Genomic DNA, 24376 nt, shown 5'->3' with positions numbered 1-24376 from the left:
ATTTACCAGTTTATGATGGTTAGATTAGGGCATATTTCAATTAGCATACAGTATGACAGCATGTTTGCATCATTCATCTGTTTTGCATGCACCGGGCTCGGCGTATCATACTAACTGCATTTGTATTTCAATTTCAAAGTTGAATACTTGTTAGATGTTGCATCTCATATACCATGTTTAGAATAGCCGAGACTGCTATAGTTGCATTTTGCATGTGTTGCATTAGGTATTTCTGTATAATTAGGATCATGCATGGATTTCTAATTAGCTTTTGTTTTGGCTTGGAGTACTCGGTAAGTTTTATGCTTTAGCATCCTTGCATGCGTGTGAGTGACTGCCATGAATAGCATGCTTACCATGAGGCTATATGCTTATATGATATAACTACCTGAATGCCTGTGGGTGAAAGTTGGGTTATTTGGATTGGAACAATTCATTCACTATGTGTTTTAAGCCCACTAGATAGTGGCAAAATCATGTTTTCTAAGCCCACCTGAGGGTGGCAAATCCACGTCTTAGCCTACTTGCGGGTAGCACCATCAAACCATTTTCAAATAAACAAACATGAAATGTTTTGTTCCGATTCAGGCGATCCAGTCTATACTTGTATGCTGTGCGCATCACATAGTAATCTAGGCTAATAACCGGAATAAGAACACATAATATTTTCAAAAATAGATATCATGGTTAGTAGAGGCCGATCTTTGATCGGGCGAGCGGGGGTGCTCACGAAGTGACCTTCCCCAATCGTACCCAAGTTCCCGAGCCGAGGCAACTTTGGTGATGACGGACACGTGGCCTTAGGCAACGAGTCAGGGTTTCCTAAATTTCCCAAAATAAAATATTTAGGTGGCGACTCTGTATCTGGCAAAGCAGTCCATGTTTGGCACTTCTTTTCTAAAAATCTGTTTTCTCAAAACGATTTTCCGGGTTTGGACTCTTTGGTTCAGACTTAGAACCACGACAATTTGAGAGTCCTGAGCTGTAGTGACCCCAAATGAACAGAACGGGACTCACCCTCCCGGGAGCGTTCGGGGACGTCTATAGTTTCTGGCGACTCTGCTGGGGATTTAGAGAACTTGACTCAAACTCATGATATCTTGTTTTGATTACACTTATGTGTTTCTTTGCATTGCATTTGCATTGGTGCGCCTAGGACACCGTGTTTGCCATCTGCTATTCCTGAATGGTTTGCCGGAGGCTTGTCTTGTCAAGGCATGACCATAAGGCTGACTGGTTGTGGGCTCTGCCAGTATGGGAACACAAACCCCAGTTTTACCGGGGCACCCTTTTGACCATTCGACCTAGTGCATATTCGGAATCCGTAGTGACCATTCCAAACTAGGACAGGTTGCTTACCCGTTTATAGGTTGTTTGAAACCGCTGCGTGCGTAGTGAAACCCTAGCTCCTGACAAAATAGGACAGGGAAACCCTACCCCAACATAGGGGTGTTTTGGCTCTCGCTTGTCTGCTATGTGCTTTTAGAGTGCGTCTCTATAGGAATGCATGTATCAGTCTACAAGTTTGGGCATCAGGCCTGCGGGCATCAGTATTTGGAAGAATCAGTTTTACCTGAGGGTATCAGTTTTTCGGCAGAATTTTGGGCAGAATTCAATAGAGAGCACACTCATTCAACTATGCTCATATCTGTTCAGGTGAAATCAGGCTGAGATGATGTCTGTTTTCTCTTTTGCTAGGCAGTCTTGGAACCATAGCTTCAGAAGGCCCCAATATTCCCCGGGTACACCGAACTTGTGTTGATAGACTTTGTTGGATCAGAGATTCAGTTCAAGGGCAATCAGTGTTCCTTTACCAGAGGCAGGGTGAAAAGGTCGGTCAGGCATAGACCACCAGTACAGCAGCTACCAGCTCAGTGGTCTTTGAACAGCCAGGTTTAGATTTCTAAGCCTACTGCAGACACAGGTATACCAGTTGTTCAGTTAGATCAGGGCAATATGTCGGGTCTGGAAGAGATGGTGCGCCAACTCCAGGATAGTATGAAAGCCATGCAGCAAGATGCTGTCCGTCAAGCGGAATTCACCAAGCAACAGGCTGTGGTCATAGCGCAACAAGCAGAGACAATTGCCAAGTTAGAGCAGCAAACTGGAATATCTACTTCACACCAGGCTCCTCCCCCACCAAGAGTTCCCATACTTGGGGAGGCAACCCACGTCCAGGATGATACGGACATTCTAGGCGGGCCAGCTCCGCCCCCGGTGCTACCCCAGCTGTCTAAAACACCCACCAACCTGCCAGACTCCCCCTATGAGTTCAAGACGGACCCCACAGCATTGAAAGTGAGCAGGCTTGAGAAATTGTTCAAAAAGTCTCAGGGGGCCCACTCTATTCCTAATATAGAGGATGGTTATACTGACTCAGTGGTGACATTACCGGATCGGTTCAAGATGCCACATATCGATCGATTCGATGGCTCTGAAGACCCAATGGTGCACCTCCAACTGTTTTCTGATATTTTGAGGCCAATGGGTTTGACCATAGCCCAGAAATTGTCACTATTCGGCCGAACCCTGTCTGGGATAGCCGCAATCTGGTATGCAAAATTGGAGAACTCTGTGAAACAGAATTGGGAAGGGCTGGCTGAGGCCTTTATTGCTCAATACTCCTACAACACACAGATCAAGGTCACGACTCGTGATCTCGAAGTCACCCGCCAAGCACCTAAGGAGAGTTTCTCAGAGTTCGTGACAAGATGGAGAGCAAAAGCCTCAATGATGACTACAAGGCCTTCCGACAAAGATCAGATCAGGATGATTGTTCGGAATCTACATGGCATGTTGCTGCAGAAAATGATCGTTCTACCACTGTTTACCTTTCCAGACCTTCATGGAATGGGGGTTCAAATCGAGGATGCCATCAGACAAGGAATCTTTGTGGAAGATGATGAGCCTTTGCGAAAGAATATTGCTCGCAGTTCCAATGCTACTACTGATGGTAGCACATCTGCAAAACGCTCAGAAGTAGACTTTATCACCACTTCCCTCAATGACCAAGAACCAGCCACTTCAACTCGGCCCCAAGCCCAAAAATTCCATCCTCTTTACATGAGTCTCTCCCAAGCTTTGAAAAAGCTACAAGAAGAAGGGCACCTAGAACTCCTAGAACCCCAACCCCTTCCAAATCCTCTTCCACCGAGATATGACCCAGCTAAATACTGTGCCTATCATCAACAACACGGTCATGATACGAACCGTTACATCCGCCTCCATCATAAGATTCAGGATCTTATTGATGAAGAGACCCTAGCTCCACCCAAAGGACCTCAGGTTAGTGCTGACTCGTCATCTCCCCATCTCAACCTCATCCATACACTACCATCCACCTTCGACCCCAGCATATACATCACCCCAGCCCATCTACCCAAGCCTGAGGTGTTCATTCCAGAAAGCATGGACTTATGCATGATGGATGCACCTGGACCCCAATCATCTCAAACCCGTGAGCCCACTACTTCTAAGCTGAAGAGAATGATAGAAGATCTTCAGAGAACTGTGAAAGATCTGGCCTCCGGGACATTGGCTCCGTCATCAACCGCATCATATACCAGGTAGTTTATGTCAAAAGGCTCCCCAGTCTTGGAACGGGCTGCATTTGAGGAATGCCAATCCCTTGGCAAAGTGGAGGCAGACGATAAGAACAAGGTAGGGGCAGGCATTGGTCCCCATGAACATCTTCTGTTGGCTGTTGAGGCTTTGAAGGCCGAAGGACTAAACAAACAGCAAGTGCTTACAGTGGTTGCAAAAACTGTGGATAATATTTTTGCCACTCAAGTTGGGGGCAGTTTGAATCAAGGGGCAAGCCGAGAAAAGGGTCGTTGTATCAGAAACGTTCCTTTCAGTTATAATCCTGCACTCGGAAGAGATCAACAAACCAGGCCAGCACCTGCCAAGCCCTTTGCTGGTGCGTCCAGCAAAAATCCACAAACTTTCAAGTACCAACCCCGAGGTCAAAGGGTCTTCCATGCCCTCCACATGCCTTTGTCCAAAGCTTTCCAAATCCTTATAAGACAAGGCCATCTCAAACCCCTTGAGCCTCGGCCTCTCCCGAATCCTCTTCCGGCTACGCATGATGCTGCCCAATACTGTGCCTTCCATCAACAAACTGGTCATGGTACTGACAATTGCTCTTGTTTTCACCACAAAGTGCAAGATCTGATTGACAACGGGGTCATTGCCGCACCAAGTCCAGCAAAGTCTATCAGCACTTGATCAGTGAATTTGTGGGCAGATAATGTGATCTGATCAGAGGTTGAACCAGCTGCGGGTGGCACTCGATTTACTCTAGATGTGGGAAGGACAGGCACTGTTTTGAGCATTTGCGAATGCCAGTTTCTGACTTGGGTATTCGGTCAGTTTTGTCGTTTTGTATTGAGTCAGTCTTTTCATACTGAGTCAGTTGAGGTCTATCTTGTCGTATCGAGTCAGTCCTGTTGTATAGGAGTCGGGTGATTCCGGGGGGTGTTACCTTCGGGCGTCACCATTTTGTTTTATGTTTGTCTTTTCATTTTGTTTTGAGTCTGTTTCTGCCAGGGAGCCAGTTGTGCCAACAGATTTTTGAATAAAACAGCAATGATCTTCACGCTCTCGCATTTGTTTCCGCCTTGTGCCAGTTATGCCGAAAGTTCTGAATGAGACGGCAGTATTTGACTAAAGAACTCTGTCTTTTCTGTGCCTTGAAATCATTGTATCGACCTAAGTTTTTCAAAACTTTTTTGAACACTGCGGTGAAAACAAAGAGGAAGGAATTCCTCGGGATTTGTAAAACTTTGATCATTTGAGAGAAAGAGAGGCGTGCTAAGCCCTTAATGAATGAAATCATGCTTGTTAGTGTGAGTACTGAGAAGGACCCTGGCTTGATTCAGACTGGTTTCACACTATCTTCAGCGCGAGCGATTTGTCGCTTTCTTAAAAACTTTCAAAAATAAAATGTTTTGCGCAGTCCTGCGAAGACCTGTGTGGAATCGCTCTTGAGATTGTGCAGCCTAGGATCGCTCTCAGCCTCGAGACTCAACCCCTTTCGCTTCCAAACCTTGAACTTGAATTCAGAAGGTTCAACGGTCAACTACGATGTGAGGCCTGTGTGGCTAGATTTGAAGCAGCCCTCGAACAAGAGGCCAGGAAAGTCAGATCAAAAAGATCAGAAGATCAGAAGAAGCTTGCAAAGCTAGAACAGAAGTACCCCTCGAACTAGGGGCAAAGATATCAGACATGCTCGAAGAGCTGAAGATGAGTCCTCTTACAAATCAACAGCCACTCTCCTGGATTCAGACGACTTCAGGATCTCAAAACCATTGGACATGGACAAAGCTACACTTTTACCCTTTGAGAGGCTCGCTGGGCCGAAAACCCGGAAGGGCGACCCAGGCAAAAGTTAGAGCAAGAAAAAAAAAAGGAGAAGAAAAAGAACAAAAAAAAAAAAAAGAAGAAAAGTGCAAAGAATGAAAGAAAAAATGAAGAAAAATGCAAAGAAAAGAACAAAAAAAAGAAAATCAAAAAAGAAAAGAAATGAAAAGAATTAAAAAGAAAAGAAAAACAAAGCTCGCAAGGTCGAAAACTCGCAACAGGCGCCTTGGCAAAAGTTAGAGCATAAAAAGGAGAGGTTAAATACCCGAGTGTACCTTAACCCCGAACTACGTAAGGCTTGATTTCCATCTTTGGGATACGTAGGCAACTTCATTTTGAAGTCCAGCCATAAACACTTCCAAATCAACTGTGTCCATGCGATGGTTCTGGTCATCTTTGTCTTCTCTGTATCTGAGAGTCTGGTTGTGTTCGTCGCTCTAAGGACTGACTACAATGCGCTGCAGTGCTATCCAAACAAGGGGCAACTTTCCGTTGCCATTCAAAACGCCGCAGTGTCATTTCAAACAAGAGGCAACTTTCCGTTGCCATGCAGTGTCCTTCAGACAAGGGGCAATTTTCCATTGCTATGGATCCGAGGTCGTGCATCTCAAGAGTAGGTTCCGTGCTAGTTGAGCAGTGGTCATTTGCAAAAATAGTTTTTTGAGAATTTTTACTGAGGTTGACTAATCTTCTCGAAAAGTATTCCATTTTCAAAACTGGACCATTTCTTGGACCCAAAAGAGGAAAATTTTCAGTGCTTATAGCCTAACTTGCATGATTTTAAATCAGAAAATCGAACAAACGCGTTAATCTAACTCTCATGTTGGTCAAAACTGTTTTAGTAGAAAGCAAAAACAAAAAATGGTCAAAATGATGAACTAGGGGCACAGTTGGGTCAGGTGTTCTGCCTTTTCCCCTTTGTCAAAATACTTGCCAGAAAGGGCACTCTACTTGTCGGAAAAGGCACCGTATTCGCCAGAAAAGGGCACAACGAAGGGCAGAAAGCTCTCACATCCTCCAAGCAACGAGGTATCAAGCAAAGTGCGAAGCACGAACTAGAATAGGGCAAGATATTCCACTCTATCATCTGGACAGATCTTATCACGTCCAAACTCCTCAGCAAAGCATCATCAACTGATGTTAGCTGCAGATTTGCTACACACCCAGTTGTAGCGCAACCCTTCCATGGGAGGAATTCACTAGCTGCGAGTGGAAGAAAGAGAATCTAGCAGAATGCTAGGGGTACGAGCCCACAATTTGCTGTTTATCCATCAACCACCCAGGGAAGGGATGAAAAATGAGAGATCGAAGAATAGAGAGATGTGCGATGAGAGGAAAAGTGAGAAAAGGGCTTTTTCAGAAAAAACAGAGCTTGAGGGCCGAGTGATGTGAGAACCACAAATGAGAAAGGGTGGGAAACACTACCCGGCGAAATAGGCTCCCTGTGCATGTCTGAGTGTCGTGTGTTTTTGTTTTATCTCGATTCTTGTTTTGAGTCATTTCGAGTGTTACTCGATGTGTCTAGGTTGTGTGCCTTTTATTTCCTTGTTGAGTCGTTTTGCTGTGTTCAGTCGTGGACTCAATACCTGGTCGAAAACTCATCTCTCAATTTCAAAAATAAAATCGTTTTGTGCTCCGAGTGTTGTGTCGTTCTCCACATTTGTGCAAAACAGAATTGGTTCTTTCATAAAGTCGCGGGGTTCAACCTAGGTCACGTGAGAACAGTAAAACCAGGACCTATCTGAAGCTACATGGGTTCCGGACTGCAAAGCAAAAGAAAAGAGGGAAAATGGAAGCATCTGAGTGTGTTTCACCTTCAGCAAATTTCGTGATTGTATTCCGGATGTACCTTTTCAAAGCCTTGTCAATGCTCCGAAGTATGAGTGTGCCTCTACCTCAAGCGCAAGATCAAGCTTGCTTCAAAGTTATGCACCCTTCCACCTGCATTGTTATGAACTTTTCCACTTGTATTGTCATACACACCATACTTCCATTTATTTGCATCTTGTGTTATCTTCTCCCTTTTATCCTTTTACGCTGAGCAGCGTTTGGGATCGTTGTCCTCTGGGACTTTCTCGGGTTGCGTTGTGTACGCACCTGGGCGGTTGTTTTTGGGCCTCCTCTCACGATTTCAGTGTGGTTTGAGTGTCCCATTCCTTACACGATTTCAGTGTGTTTGGAATTTTTCTCAGGTTGCGTTGTGTACGCACCTGGGCGGTTGTTTTTGGGGCCTCCTCTCACGATTTCAGCGTAGTTTGAGTGTCCCATTCCTTACGCGATTTCAACGTGTTTGGAATTTTTCTCAGGTTGCGTTGCGTACGCACCTGGGTGGTTGTTTTTGGGCCTCTTCTCACAATTTTAGCGTGGTTTGAGTGTCCCGTTCCTTACGCGATTTCAGCGTGTTTGGAATTTATCTCAGATCGCGTTGTGTACGCACCTGGGCGGTTGTTTTTGGGCCTCCTCTCACGATTTCAGCGTTGTTTGAGTGTCCCATTCCTTACGCGATTTCAGCGTGTTTGGAATTTTTCTCAGGTTGCGTTGTGTACGCACCTACGCGGATGTTTTTGGGCCTCCTCTCACGATTTTAGCGTAGTTTGAGTGTCCTATTCCTTACGCCATTTCTGCGTGTTTGGAATTTATCTCAGGTTGCGTTGTGTACGCACCTGAGCGGTTGTTTTTGGGCCTCCTCTCACGATTTCAGCGTGGTTTGAGTGTCCCATTCCTTACGCGATTTCAGCGTGTTTGGAATTTTTCTCAGGTTGCGTTGTGTACGCACCTGGGCGGTTATTTTTGGGCCTCCTCTCACGATTTCAGCGTGGTTTGAGTGTCCCGTTCCTTACGCGAATTTAGCGTGTTTGGAATTTTTCTCAGGTTGCGTTGTGTACGCACCTGGGCGGTTGTTTTTGGGCCTCCTCTCACGATTTCAGCGTGGTTTGAGTGTCCCATTCCTTATGCGATTTCAGCGTGTTTGGAATTTATCTCAGGTTACTTTGTTGACTTTTTGCAATTTTGGCTCGTTTCGCTCATTTTGCTCATTTTCGCATCTTTTTCAGATGGCTGACGATATTCCATATGGCGGAGGTTCTCCACGAGTAGAGGATGAGCCGGACATTAAGCCGTTGCCTCCGAGGATTCGGCCAGCGTGGTTTGAGTGTCCCATTCCTTACTCGATTTCAGCGTGTTTGGAATTTATCTCAGGTTGCGTTGTGTACGCACCTGGGCGGTTGTTTTTGGGCCTCCTCTCACGATTTCAGCGTGGTTTGAGTGTCCCATTCCTTACGCGATTTCAGCGTGTTTGGAATTGATCTTAGGTTGCGTTGTGTATGCACCTGGGCGGTTGTTTTTGGGCCTCCTCTCACGATTTCAGCGTGGTTTGAGTGTCCCATTCCTTACGCGATTTCAGCATGTTTGGAATTTATCTCAGGTTGCGTTGTGTACGCACCTGGGCGGTTGTTTTTGGGCCTCCTCTCACGATTTCAGCGTGGTTTGAGTGTCCCATTCCTTACGCGATTTCAGCGTGTTTGGAATTTATCTCAGGTTGCGTTGTGTACGCACCTGGGCGGTTGTTTTTAGGCCTCCTCTCACGATTTCAGCGTGGTTTGAGTGTCCCATTCCTTACGCGATTTCAGCGTGTTTGGAATTTATCCTAGGTTGCGTTGTGTACGCACCTGGGCGGTTGTTTTTGGGCCTCATCTCACAATTTCAGCGTAGTTTGAGTGTCCCATTCCTTACGCGATTTTAGCGTGTTTGCAATTTATCCTAGGTTGCGTTGTGTACGCACCTGGGCGGTTGTTTTGGGGCCTCCTCTCACAATTTTAGCGTGGTTTGAGTGTCCCGTTCCTTACGCGATTTCAGCGTGTTTGGAACTTATCTTAGGTTGCGTAGAACGCGCTCCTGATTGATTTTTTTTGTTTTGCCTCCACTCGCGTGTCCAGCGTGGTTGGAATATGTCGCCCTTTGCATCTGTTGTACTCTCTGTTGCATCGCATCTATTATCTATTGCATCACATCTGTTACATCCATTGCATCATATCTGTTTTATCGTCCGGTCTAAGGAGACCTTAAATCTTGCATCATCATTCGCGCCATTCTGCGCATCGCACTTGCATTTCTTCGCACTGTCTTGTGCACTCCCCGGTCTAGGAGACCTTAAATCCTCTAAAGGTGCAATTCCTTTGGTGTTTGTCGTTCTCGAACGACTTCTGGTGGTCTGGTATAGCCACCTGCCTGTGTTTGCGGTGAGTTCCTAGGAGACCAACTGAGACGGTGGAAACTAGAGTTCGAATGGCTTATGCCTAGAACGCAAAGGTTTGGGATTTCCGAGACTAAAGTATGGTTTAAATACCCAGGGGTATATCCTCGGCTTGAAATCTGTATGGCAGCCCCATAGATTGAGATAGCATCTGTATGCACCTCAATTCTGGATACTGATCTAACCTAGTCTGTCACCCTGTTGGAGAATAGGGAAAGCTGCAGCCATAGTCAGGGAGAAAAGTAGTACCTGTTGTTCAACTTAGAAGAAGCAGGAGATCCCCAGCAGCATGAGGTAAGTCATTGCCAATTGCCCCTGTGAGGTACCTTCATTTCCTAGCTATTGCATTGCATTTCAGTTATTACATTACAGTGCATTGCATGAATCCTCCAATTTTCAAACCGGCTTCGCGTAGCGTATAAGTCCAATTATCAAACCGGCTTCGCGTAGCGTATAAGTCCAATTATCAAACTGGCTTCGCGTAGCATATAAGTCCAATCTTCAAAATCTTTCTGCATATCATTTCGCATCCTGCCCCTGAGCTACGCTGGTTTGATTCCTTGCAAAAGGATACGTAGGCAGCCTGCGGGCACAACCATTTATTTGTCTATATTTTGTTTGTTTGTCCAAGTCTTCGGCCTCGTCAAAAATGGGTCATCTCTTGGCTTTGACATTCACTCCCGTCACTTCTTCACTTCCGAGTTCTGTCAAAGAGGGGCAACTGTAGACACCCCATTTTTGACCGTCCATAAGACTTCGACGTGACTGATGATTTACATGGTGGAGAAAGGTGTGCAGGGCAAAGGTTCAATTTCTTCGGCAAATAGAGAGTCAAATCTCAACTTCATACCCCTGTTCTGGACCAGAACGATCTCGATCAAAAGATTTTAGACTTAAAACCCTCTCTTTCAAAAACATTTTTGAAATAAAGTTTCTGCGATGTTCCGAGGCTCGCATTTTGTCAAAAATTGCACTTTTCGGTAAACCGAGCAAGGACAAAGTGGAAATGAATGAAAGAGAGATGAAATCCTTGAAAAATATTTCAAAACACCTTACTTAGGGGTTTGAAGTTGAAGAAAAGAAGAGAAGAGGGAAGAAATCCAGTCGGGGGAGAAAATGGGCATGAGCCGTTAAAAGAAAGTCGAGCAGCCCTCGCCGAATCGGGCCTATTCATTTGGATACTTGGAATCAAACTATGAGGCCACCACCGTTGGAAAGCTTACTCCTGGGGCTTCATTTTGCACTCAAGAATCTCCTAAATTCAATTCCGGACGGGGGAGATATGGTTGATTGAAGTAGGGCATTACTCTGGTTGGACCGAAATCTGCGCGGCTTTACGGAAACTGGCATAACTTTTTCCACAGGAGGAATTTTAATGTAAGGTTTGCACCATTGGAAATCTAACTTCCGGGGCTTCAATTTGCCACCATTGGACTTCACAATCACCCACCGACCACTTTTCTTCCCGGCAGCCTTTTTTTTTTTGTCCTGAAAGTAGCTGGCCGGCCAGAAAATCTAGCTGGCCGGCCACCTATTTGGTGAAATGAGTTTTTTTCCCTTTTAAACTAGCCGGCCATGCCCCCCTCCCCAAGTGTGTCCTAGAAGTGAATTGTTTTCCACTACACCCATGTCCGAGGGTTTGGCCATTTTGGGGGGAAACTTGATTTGTTTCCCCCCCCCCCTTTTTTTCCCTCTCTTTTCCACCCCTTTTGCTGATATATACAGCCCCTCCCCTTCAGATTTTAGGGTTACAAAATTTGTTTTGAGAGCCTTGCATCAATTCTCCCTCTCTCTCTACTCTAAGCCTCAAAACACCAAGTCCTACACCCTTTTCTTCATCACCACCTAGCACCACACTGCCACTTCCATTCCAGCAGTTTGGAGGTCTTCTCAGAGGCTAGGAGGCAGCTTTTCTTGGTCCAAGAGGCAGCAAAGGATTGGTCTTCAAGGGTGAGTTGATTTCTCCCTCTTTCTAGCTCATTTTTGCAAGTTTTCTTAGCCCCTTTTTCATGCTGTTTTGAGCTCCGACCAAAACTGAAATTGACATTTTTTTGAGCTCTATTTCATCTTTCATTAAGGGTCTTACCCTGTTTGGGACCCCCATTTTGCACTTGCCTCATTACCCCTTTGTATGCCATAATCTTGCATAGTATTTTTGGCCTATGTGTAATCTGTTTCGGAGCATGATGTAAACTGTAGATAGGATTATTTTGAGCCCTTCTTCAACATTGAAGAAGGGGTCATCACTGTTTGGGACCTCCATGTGCCACTTGTCATTATCCTCCTCTTTGGTCCCCATTTTTGCATGATTTATTAGCCTATTGAGCTTCTGTTTTTGGACCTTGGTCCGAACTTAAAATGGCACTATTTTGACCCTCTCTTCATGTTTCATTAAGGGTCTATGGCTGTTTGGGACATCCTTTTTATACTTCATGTTATAGCTCTCTTGGTGCCATTATTTTGCATAGCATTTTGAGCATACTTGTATCTGTTTTTGGGGTTTGTCATAAACTGTAATACATCATATTTTTGGCCCCTCTTCAATATTTTAGAAGGCCCCTTCTCTGTTTGGGGCCAGCATTTGTGAGTTGCTTCATTACCCCTCTCTTGGCCCCATTTTTGTATGCTAATCTAGCCTCATTTGTGTTCCCCGTTTGGCCATGATTTAAACTGTAAACATGCTTTTTTTGGGGCTGCCTAGCTTCTTTCTTCATACTTCATGTTCAAATTATGCATGCATTGCATAGCTATAGGCCATTTCATGCACCAAAATTCATGTTTCGGGACTCGTTCCACGCATCGGGTATCATTTTGCCATGATTCGGGGATGTTTTGCATCTCATTTTGCCTCTAAAAATTGCATGATCATATGCCATATTCCATGTTTTGCCATGTCTTGTTAGAGTGGCATTCCGTGCCGTAGGTTCGGTCCTCGATTTGCGTGCACGCGTGCACGCACTTCGAGTTGTCTCATTTTCATCTTATGGCCTCCTATGTGAGTGTGACTGAGGCCCACTTGTGTTGGTGTATGTCCATATTGCATTGTGTATTCCATTCCATTTCATAGCATTTTGTATGCTAGGTTGTATATTAGTGCATTGTGTATGCCATGTTACCTCGTGCATCGTGTATGCCATTTCATAACATTGTGCATGTTAGGTTGTATCTTAGTTTGCATCCATGCATGTCATGCATATTGCATTGTGCTTGGGATAGGAGTTAGCCCGAGCACGGGAAACGAGGTACGTTCCGTACTCCGAGTGACGAAACGTGTCTCAATTCCCTAGTCACCGACACTCCGGATTATGCATGATGGAGTTAGGTCTTGTTGTGTTTTCATGTGCATTCATTTCATATTAAATTGTGCAATTTGACTCCTCGGCCATCATACATCGAGATGCGTGATTGGTGGCACGAGGATCGAGGCATGCATACATTTGTGAAAATACATTGCTATGCCCCTTTCCTGCTCTCTGTTGCAGCAAATCAAGAATCAGTGGTCTTCCAAGGCTTGGCACGCATTTCAAGAACAGGTGCAAACAGAGGCTAATTGGGGCATCGTCATGGATTTCCGCGCAAAGGCAACCCTGGCATGCATCATTCATCATTCGGAATGGAATCAAGGTAGTCCCTGGCTTGCATGCCAGTTTATTTATTTTCTTAGTTAATTTGTTAATTAATTAGGAATTTGCACATATTTGGACTGTAATATTTACTTGGACTGTACTATTCTTTTATTCGGGACTGTATATTTATTCGGACCCTCTGCGCGAGGGCACAACTGTAATAAGTGTGCGTGTGTGTGATGTATGTCTTCCAACCCCACGTCTTTCTCCCTTTTATTTACCAGCTTATGATGGTTAGATTAGGGCATATTTCAATTAGCATACAGTATGACAGCATGTTTGCATCATTCATCTGTTTTGCATGCACCGGGCTCGGCGCATCATACTAACTGCATTTGTATTTCAATTTCAAAGTTGAATACTTGTTAGATGTTGCATCTCATATACCATGTTTAGAATAGCCGAGCCTGCTATAGTTGCATTTTGCATGTGTTGCATTAGGTATTTCTGTATAATTAGGATCATGCATGGATTTCTAATTAGCTTTTGTTTTGGCTTGGAGTACTCGGTAAGTTTTATGCTTTAGCATCCTTGCATGCGTGTGAGTGACTGCCATGAATAGCATGCTTACCATGAGGCTATATGCTTATATGATATAACTACCTGAATGCCTGTGGGTGAAAGTTGGGTTATTTGGATTGGAACAATTCATTCACTATGTGTTTTAAGCCCACTAGATAGTGGCAAAATCATGTTTTCTAAGCCTACCTGAGGGTGGCAAATCCACGTCTTAGCCTACTTGCGGGTAGCACCATCAAACCATTTTCAAATAAACAAACATGAAATGTTTTGTTCCAATTCAGGCGATCCAGTCTATACTTGTATGCTGTGCGCATCACATAGTAATCTAGGCTAATTACCGGAATAAGAACACATAATATTTTCAAAAATAGATATCATGGTTAGTAGAGGCCGATCTTTGATCGGGCGAGCGGGGGTGCTCATGAAGTGACCTTCCCCAATCGTACCCAAGTTCCCGAGCCGAGGCAACTTTGGTGATGACGGACACGTGGCCTTAGGCAACGAGTCAGGGTTTCCTAAATTTCCCAAAATAAAATATTTAGGTGGCGACTCTGTATCTGGCAAAGCAGTCCATGTTTGGCACTTCTTTTCTAAAAATCTGTTTTCTCAAAACGATTTGCCGGGTTTGGACTCTTTGGTTCAGACTTAGAACCGCGACAATTTGAGAGTCCTGAGCTGTAGTGACCCCAAATGAACAGAACGGGACTCACCCTCCCGGGAGCGTTCGGGGACGTCTACAGAGTGCAATGTTATCAAGTTTCCAAATAACTCTGGAATGGATCCCCAAAATGAATTTCTTGACAGATTAAGAGAATTAAGGCTTTGAAAAGCTACTATAGCATTGGGAATCTTGCCTGAAATATTGTTTGAAGATAAATCTATGCTTTCAAAAACTTTTAATGCTTTAATGTTTAGATCGAGGCTCCCGCCTAACAGCTTGAATGACAAATCTAAATTCAAGGGATTTTCAAGGCTCCATAAACTCGATGGTATAGACGAGTTCAATCTATTAGAACTTAGGAATAGTCTCTGCAAATGGCTTAGATTTCCAGTGTAGTGAGGGATCAAACCAGAGAGCTTGTTATTTTGGAGATAAATTTCTCCCAAGTTGCTTAAATGACATATCTTATCAGGAATGGACCCTTCAAGCTCATTACCATGTAGATACAACCTTTGCAAGCCTTTCATTTCCCCAATTGTTGATGGAATAGTTCCTTGAATATTATTGTCAGCAAGATCAAGAAGATTCACTTTTAAGGAACCAATCTCTTTAGGAATTTCACCATTTATTTGGCATCTAGATGCATCAAAATATTGTAGGTTACTTGAAAGGTTCCCGATGGATTCGGGTATGATTCCCCCCAATGAATTACCAACTATAACCAGGTATATCAAAGAGCTGCAGTTTGTCATATCTATCAGAAAACTAATTGAAGAGCTTCCTTGTTCCAATGTTAGTTTATTGTCTAGCAAAGAAAACCTTTCAAGGATACCCAAGTTGCCAAAAATTCTAGGTACTGGCCCTGTAAAGTGGTTAAAAGCCAGGGCTAATTCATTGAGCTTTGAGCAATTGGACAGATACAAAGGGATTTTCCCACTAAGTTTATTCAGTTGTACATCAAGCATTTCAAGATTAGGAAGCCAAAGCCCAGTATTCGGAGGACGATTTCCTGAGAGGCTGTTCATTGATAACAAAACCTCTTCGAGAGTGGAGATGTTTAATAGTGTAGGTGGAATCCACCCACTGAGATAGTTTTCATAAAAACCAATTTGTTGCAACTTCTTCAGATGTCCCAACTCATTAGGAATTTTTCCATAAACATGGTTGTTTTCTAAACCAAACCCTTCTGAGTTTGACAAATTACCAAAGCAAGGTGATAGGGTACCTGTAAGATTGTTACTTCCAAGGAAAAGAATACGAAGCAATGGTAAGGTGGTCAGCTCATCTGGTATTCAACTGACAAGTCTGTTGCTTACAAGAGACATGACTCGAAGCTTTTGACATTGTTGTATGCTTGTTGGAATCTCTCCTTCCAACAGGTTGTATTGTAGTATGAGATGTGTTAACGGACGCAAACGAGTAAGGTTTTGAGTCACAAAGCCATGGAAACTGTTGTTTCGAAGATCAAGCCTCCTGAGGAATGAGAAGTTTCCAATATGAGGAGAAATGGTGCCTGCAAGACCCATGCTCTGAAGCCGCAAGGCCGTGACTCTTTGTCTGCGTCGGCTGCACGAGACTCCAGCCCAGTTGCAGAAATTGGTTCTTGTGGTCCAATTACCCAATGCATTGTTAGGGTCATACTTGATAGCAGTTTTGAAAGCAGGCAAAGCTGATTGATCGGTTAAGTTTGAGAATGGAAAGGCTGACTGCACTGCTAATACGAGTACCAGTACAGCCAGCAGAGAGTTCATGTAAATTCTCTCCATGTGGTGGGCTTTGTGCAAGAGTGTGGTTGTTTTGGCCAACAAAGCCATCTTTTAAATCAAGACTTGATTGAAAAGTTGAAACTTGTGTGGAGGAGATCAATGACTAGTAAATGACTTTGGCATATTGGCAAAACTGTCGTGGAGCGAGCTAGATTTGTTTGTCGTTGGCTATAGAAAATGTTTTTTTATTGGCTTTGTTCTTCATCGTACCAAATGCTAGAAAATGCATAAATTATTTTTTAAAAAATATTTTTCAATCAAACAAATGAAGCGTAAGTTTCTATCCAAATACCGGTCAGTTAACTCAAGAGCAGGGCTATTTAAATTTTGACTTTTGTAAATTATGGTTACCTTCTCGACAATCTACTTCTATAAAGAACTGTACATTCATTTTAAATATATTAACTAATGCTAAGGACACTTATTAATAAGATTTTTAAATTTAATTAAAAAAATCAAATTTACTCATGGATTTGTAAATATTGATGACCTAAATGACACAGATTGCATATTTTTTAGATTAAAAGTGTAGTTTTTTTAATTCAATTTTTAAATTTACTAGTGAATTTAATGGCGTCTACTAACAAAATTAAATTGGAAACCAAATCAAAGCACTTTTAAATTTGAAAAATTAGTGAAACATCTCTCTCTAACTTTTGATTATAGGAGAGGTCCAATATGTTTTTTTTTTTTTAGGTTAAGATCCCTCAATAATATTATTAAATTTACTAGTGAATTTAATGGCGTCTAATAACAAAATTAAATTGGAAACCAAATCAAAGCACTTTTAAATTTGAAAAATTAGTGAAACATCTCTCTCTAACTTTTGATTATAGGAGAGGTCCAATATGTTTTTTTTTTTTTTTTTTTTTTTTTCTTTTTTTTAGGTTAAGATCCCTCAATAATATTATTAAAAAATTCTCTATGACGAGCTTAAATTTTTCCATAAAATTTCTGAAATTTCTCTTTGAAGAGTTGAAATTTCTCTGTGAAGACAAATTTCTCTATGTAGAAATTTATTTGTGCCAAAATTTCTCTGTGCAGAAATTTCTCTACGAAAATATTAAGGGACCCCAAGTACTATGAAAATGTTGAGTATTCTTTATCTTATAAAATTTTAATATTAAAAACCTTAAAATAAAATCCTTTTAAAATAATCTTAACTTTACCATGACATAATAAATAAACTTGGCCCATGTTTGTATGGTTGAAAGTAGAAGTGAAAAAGTGAAATTTTAGTAAAAATATAAGGGCGGTAAGTATAGTTAATTATTTGGGGTTAACTATGCTAATGCTCAAAAAAAATACTACTTGCTATACTATAGTCTATAATATTTTAATTTTCTACTTCGGTTCTTAAAATATGTAATCTATTATATTTGATTCACATTTTTTTATTTTCTTTTATTTTCAAATTCCTACGATATAGATACAACTTATTTCTTTTTCTAAATAATTGAATTTCATATGCATTTATTAATAAGAAATAATATTATATATAACATTGTTAATGACAAAAGAGTAGTGTTGCTAAAAAATTAGACTTACTTTTCAGATCTAATAATCAATTAGCCAATCACTCTCATGTGCTATTTGTCTCGTTCATATTTTCTCTAATTATTAATTAATTATTTTACTTATACATCATTAAATTTAGAAAATAAATTTAAAAATGAACTTATATATATTTTTGATGATGTCAGGCATCTATCGAACTCTATTATTAAGGAAATTAAGAGGTGGGTCAGGCATCCATGTAACCCTATTATTAAGGAAATTAAGAGGTGGCCTTGACTCCACAGTCTTCATCATACGCTCCCCACTCCCCATTCGAGATGAGGGTTTCCATACCACACACAATCAAAACAATTTTATAAAGTCTATGAAGCATATATATAGTTTGATGGAACTATTAATGAAATAATAATGTTATGATGAATACATTTACTTATTATATTTTGGTGAAGTATTAATAAATCTTAAATAGTGAATCTTCACTCTTTGGTCCTTTTTTTTTCTTATGGATACAAATGTCTCATTCTAGTATGAATTACATAAAGGGTCAAAATGTGGGTTTTTTCATAATGTTAAAATCACTAAACGTAACATTTAAAAAAAAAAAAAAAAACCCTCTTAGTGTACTTTTTCCAATGTAATACAGTAAAAACTCTTTACTGTACTTTTTTCATACGCAACACTCTAAAAACGTAACATTCTAATTTAACACACTAAAAAAAATTTTAATATATTTTTTCTAAACGTAACACTCCAATTACTATAAACACACAAAAACTGTTAGGATTTTTGATGCTAATCTTTGTTGCATGTGATTTATTTTAACAAATACCGAGACAAAGTTGACAAAATTGTTTCTTAGTGGGTTTTTTATCTTCTTGGTTTTGTAAAATGGAAAGTTTCAGTTTTGGTGGCTCCAAGAAGAGTTGAGCATGTTGGGACAAAGATTTGTTATCAAAAGAAATTGGCTAATGTTTTGATTTTTTTTTGTTAAGTCAACTTGTGTAATATTTTTTGGAGGACAGGCATGGGAGATTGTTGACATTTTCCAGCCTAAAAGAAAGCTATTTGCAGAGGGTATGAACTGTCAAAAGCCTGCAAGAGAATGTGCCTTAAAACTTGAAGCAAAAGTTTGCAAAAGCTGCCGGAGCATGTCTAGGTCTTGCCTACAGCCCACACACTTGCGCCTGCGATGTCAAGCCCTTGACATCGCGCTAGTGACCTAACCACTAGCACCCGCGATCAAGTTAATTGCACCCACGACCAAGGTTCTAAATATCGGCCGGTACGTTTCGTACCGGCCGATTCGTACCGGAAAATAGGAGGGCCGCGTCGGATACTCACCGGTATACCGGTGAGATTGGATTTCACGTCCGTATCGGCCGATTCCCGACACGTATCAGCCCGAATCCGATACATACGACGATACAGTCCGATACACGCCGGTACGGATGAAAATCAGTACCGAAAACCTGCAAGATCTAAGCTTCTTTGGGCTATGGAGTTCACTTGATCTTCAAGCTTCTTCAAAGACGGTTTGTGTCCCTGAGTTGCAAGTTATAATTTGTGTTTATGCTCTGTTTTTGGTGAGTTGTTGATGCTCTGTTTTTTGGAACCATTGCTGTTGCTGTGGGTTTGGTCTCACCAAAAATCAGAAATATAGAGAGAGAGAGAAGAGGCAAAGAGATAGAGAAGTTCATGTATGGCTCCAAAGAAGAATTTCAGGGTGAGAGAGAGTGGAGGCCGAGAGAGTGAGAGAGATAGAGAGAGCCCCCCCTTTTTTGTTTTCTCTTTTCTTCTACACTACACCACCACTGTTTATATTAATATATATATATATATATATATATATATATTTCTACAGAGCAGAAGAAGGGAAAAAAAATAAGAAAAATACATCTTCAATCCAATATGTCAAAAGTTAGATCAGTGGAAAGGTTTGTTATTGGTTTTTATTATTTATTTATTTATTTTGGTGCCATGTTTTTGTACTATATTTTTTTTTTATTTTTTTTATTTGTGTCTTGTTTTGGTGTAGATGTTTAAGATTTAGAATTTTTTTTTTAAAGAGGTTTATTCTAATTAGATTTTTATTTTTATTTTAAATATTTTATTGTGACTAAAATAAATACATATCATTTAGTTGAAAATGATATTGCAGATAATTAAAAGTTATAATTGTGACTAAAATAAATACATATCATTTAGTTGAAAATGAGTCAAAAGTGCTCCTACATATTAAGATTTTGATTAAAATGTGACAAATTAAGGCTAAAAGAGTAAAAAAAAATGCATAAAATTGAGTTTTAGAGGGATTGCTAATGATTTTTAAAATTTCACGGCCGCGACACCCGATTCCCGATACGTACCGGCCGATACTACCGATATCGAGACTCCGCGATCGATACCGTTACGTTACCCGATACCGCGATTTAGAACTATGCCCACGACCAATTGATTTGTGCTCGTGATGTGCAGCCTCCGAAAGACACTCTCAGTACTTTTCTCTACAACTCGCAATTAGCGTGTCTGCACCCTCGAACTTTCCCCGTCTCAGGTCTATTTAAAGGACCAGGCATCTCTCCAAGACCATTTTGGTATCTCTCCCAACTTATTTTCTAACACTCTAGAGAGCTCAATATTTCCAAACTTATAGAGAGTTTATTTTGACAGAAATATATTTTGAGAGAGTATATTTTGTAAGAGAGATTTTATTGAGTTTATTTTTTAGAGTGAACTTGTAGTGAGGATCATTTGTAGTGCTCTCACTGCTTGATGATACATTAGCCATAAGAACTTCAAGTATATCATCAAACTCTGTAAGTTCATCACACATTCCCAATAGTGAACCTTCTTAATGGATTCCAAGATTGTAGGCTTCAGTGGATTCCAGAGTCATTGGCTGTGAGAACCCGAATATAAAAATTAAGTAAATAATTAAATAATAATTTTACAAATCTCAAATATTTTATTATGAATCTTTAAGTGCAAATTAAATATTATTGGAGGATCTTTTAATTAATTTTAAACCTAAAATAAATTTATGGTGAAAGTCATTGATTGAGAAGCAAGATTTATTATTAAAAAAAAAAAATAGAGAAGAGGGTGTGACTTGAACTCTAAACCACAAAATTAATAAGTTAGACTCTTACCATTTGAATTGCATGTAACTTATATATGTATTTTGTATATTTATCTATCTATTTGACCTAAGTGTGCCCACCACTAGTATAAAATAAAATAAACACAAACCCTAACTCTTGTTATAATTGTTTTCTACAACACTAGCAGCCCTAGCAGCCGTGGGTTTATGAAGAAAAGAGAGGGGTCTTTCAATCATCAAGATTATTGTTGTAGCCAAGAAGGAGAGCTTTGGGTGTGTTGTGCTGTGTGGCTTCCTAGGTTTTCTTCTCTTCTTTCTTTGTTCTTTATCCTAATAATATTGTTATTTAATTCATTGATGGAGAGATTGTAGGTGTATGTATTTTGTGTATATGTATATATGCTGTTAAGAAATCTAAGGAGTTAAATTCATGTATAAAGAATTGGTGTGAATCATAGTCCAAAAATTTTGCACATAATCGCTAACTTTAAAAATCAAGAAACCATATCAAACGGATGAGTTTTAATCTGAAATTTTTACAGTAGATCAACTACACATTGAATTGCATATCTGAATTTTTTCATAATTTTTGGGAGTCGAAATCCATATAAATTGAGGTATTCAAATCTGTCCAGGAAACCAGTCCGAAACAGTAAATTCGGGATTGTTGTTCTCAGTGGGTATAAATCCAAAAATTATCAAATTAGTGTCATTAGAACCGGTTACGAGACTAGTTTCGTATGTTTTTGGCCTTGCATTGATTGCTCGTGTATATTAAGAGAACCGTCAATTTCTTTAAAGTGCTGCAGAAAACAACCTGTTTGGATATAATAAATTGTAGAAAATTATTTTGATTAGCAAATCAAGTGAAACCAATTGGGTTTGAAACTTAGGATATATTAGATCATATCTGGAGGTTATTGGAATTTTTCGAATAGCGTGGAGTGGGTTTTGTAATTTTCAAAGTTAGCGAATGATTGGGAAAACTTGTTTAAAACACTGTTTCATCTTAAAGTTATTTTTAGTTAAGTTTCGATCGGAATCTATGTCTTGGGTGATTTTAGACCTTGAAGAATATGAACTTAGGTAATATTTAAGAGTAACGGTGAGTTGGGTTGAGCCGTGTTAGTGCGCTTTAGTTTGAGGTTACTTAGTTCCTATTTTTTTTAGTATTTTTAAATTAGTTGTGACGCGTAGTTTTTATACTTGGTTCAGGCCACTAGTTGGACTTTTACACTCTATTCGAGGATTATATTATTGCGTTTCAGGTGAGTAGTTTCATGCTACATATTTTTATAAATGTTTCCCTACCCTGAACTGTTGGAAAATTAAATTGTTGTTTCAAGACTAAACTGTTTTGATAAATTATTATATTATCAATTGAATCAAATTATTTCTGAAACATGTGTGAACTTGGCATACTGTAAACTATTTGTTTTGGTCTCATGTTTATAATGATGAACCACCATGTTTTGCGAAAACTGATGTGTATTGATTATTGGGACCATGTGTGTATTTAGTCCAGGGAAATTATTCCACTGTGTGTGGTGACTCTGGCCACTAGGGAACAGATCCGGGTTGGGCCGTGATGACTCTAGTGCTCAACGATTGTAAGGAAAAGACCTTTAAAAACAATTAGGTGACCTTCAATCGGATCGTCTTTGAGAAAAGGCCCAGGTGCCACCCTGAGGATGACTCTTAGTTCGATTTTGGATCCAACAGGGCTTATAGCCTTGAGAACTGTGTAGCAGATTATTTGTTTTTATTGGTACCCAGAAAAGTATTGGTGTTCATGTTATAATCTGTTTTAAGTGAAAAATGTCGTTTATCATGTTCTTGCGAGACATGAGTATTTTAAGTGTTGAATTGTGGAACCTTCTTTTTGAAACAGATTGTATTTACCAAACTGTATGCCAATCTAATTTCTGTGATATATATCTTATTTTGGAATTGAACCCTGTTTTCAAAACTGTATTTACTATCCATGTTGCTACTCACTGAGCTATCAGCTGACTTAGTTGTTTACCATTTCCAGGTGTTAGAAGGACTTAGAGTGGACTCATGGCGTAGCGGGGACTCAATTGCATGGACCTCTAGGGCATTCCTTTAGTTTAGAGTGTTATGTCAAGTTTGTGCATATTTATATTTATTCTTATCGATGTTCATTTAGGATTATTTTTGATATGTGGGTTGTTTATATCCCATAAGTTTGGATGATTTTTGATTACGGTTGATTTTGCCGTTTATAATTGTGACATGTCTGGATTGAGTTTTGGTGATTTATTATTGGACTATTGTTCAGTTGTTCAATGTGATTGGATTCGTGTTTAGGCTTACGTGTGCCTTGGGCTAAGTCCCTGTGGGCCACGGCCGGTCATGCCCGGATTTGGGGTGTGACATTGGCGTTGTGGTGATTCGACAACCTTCTTGATGGATTCTAAGATTGTAGATTTCGGTGGATTCCGAAATCATTGGCGTCGTGGCGATTCGACAACTGTAGCAAATATCCAGTGGAGATTGCGGAGGTATCTGTAGATTGAGCAAAGTCGTGTGCCGGTAAGTGGACTCGGGTGCCTGGATTGACCTTTGTAAGATATCTCTTGTATTATCTTTCTTGCATTGTGGATTATTCGTTTGGCCGACGACCCGTGATTTTTTGTCACAAGTTGGCGGATTCCAATTGTATTTTTTCACGTAAAAAATATCTTGTATCGTGGATTGATTTTCTCTTACTATCTCTTTATATTGATCATGGTGCATAATTTTTATTGGATTGGCTAAATCAATAATCATGTTAGCACGGGACATATCTAGATTTTCGAAAGGATTTTTAATAAAACTAGATTTTACAAAAACTTCTTAGCATATTTTTTCCAAACGTAACACTCTAATGTAGCATATTAAAAAACTCATTTGTGTACTTTTTCTAAACGTAACACTCCAATGTAACACACTAAAAAAATTTTATTGTATTTTTTCCAAACATAACACTCTAATCAATGTAACACAGAAAAATTTCTTTGTGTGTTTTTGTCAAACGTAACACTCTAATGTAACATATTAAAAAACTCTTTAGTGTACTTTTTTCAAACATTACACTCTAATCAATTTAACATATTAAAAAATTTCTTAGCATACTTTTCTCAAATGTAACAACGTAGTGTCTTTTTTTTTTCAAACGTAATATTCCAATCAATGTAACACACAAAAACATTTTAGTATACTTTTTCCAAACGTAACGTTCCAATGTAACGCACTAAAAGATTCTTTAATGTAATTTCTCAAACTTAGAAACATAACATTCCAAAAAAAAATTCTTAACGTATTTTTTTCAAATGTAACATTCCAATTAATGTAACACACAAAAACTCCTTAATGTATTTTTTTCTAAACGTAGCACTCTAATGTAACACTCTAATGTAATACCAAAAAATCACACTAACAAAAATATAGATTTCTACGCTTGATAACCAACACTTTAGCCACCAATTACTCCAAAAAGAATCTTCCACACCTCTCATTTTCATTCTCATCCAAAAAATGAATCAGAAAATTAGAAAAATGAATCAT

General features: G+C 40.2%; 1 pseudogene; it reads right to left on the bottom strand.

The window, feature by feature from the left end:
- The window catches only part of LOC145823623 (uncharacterized), a 40320-nt pseudogene that overhangs the window by 6765 nt on the left and 9179 nt on the right, over positions 1-24376 (bottom strand).

The sequence above is a fragment of the Camellia sinensis genome, chromosome 4 (assembly GCF_055761805.1).
Source record: "Camellia sinensis isolate YWXY chromosome 4, ASM5576180v1, whole genome shotgun sequence".
Lineage (NCBI taxonomy): Eukaryota > Viridiplantae > Streptophyta > Magnoliopsida > Ericales > Theaceae > Camellia > Camellia sinensis.
The sequence above is the reverse complement of the archived record's forward strand: the minus strand, read 5'-3'. Positions and strand labels throughout refer to the sequence as shown.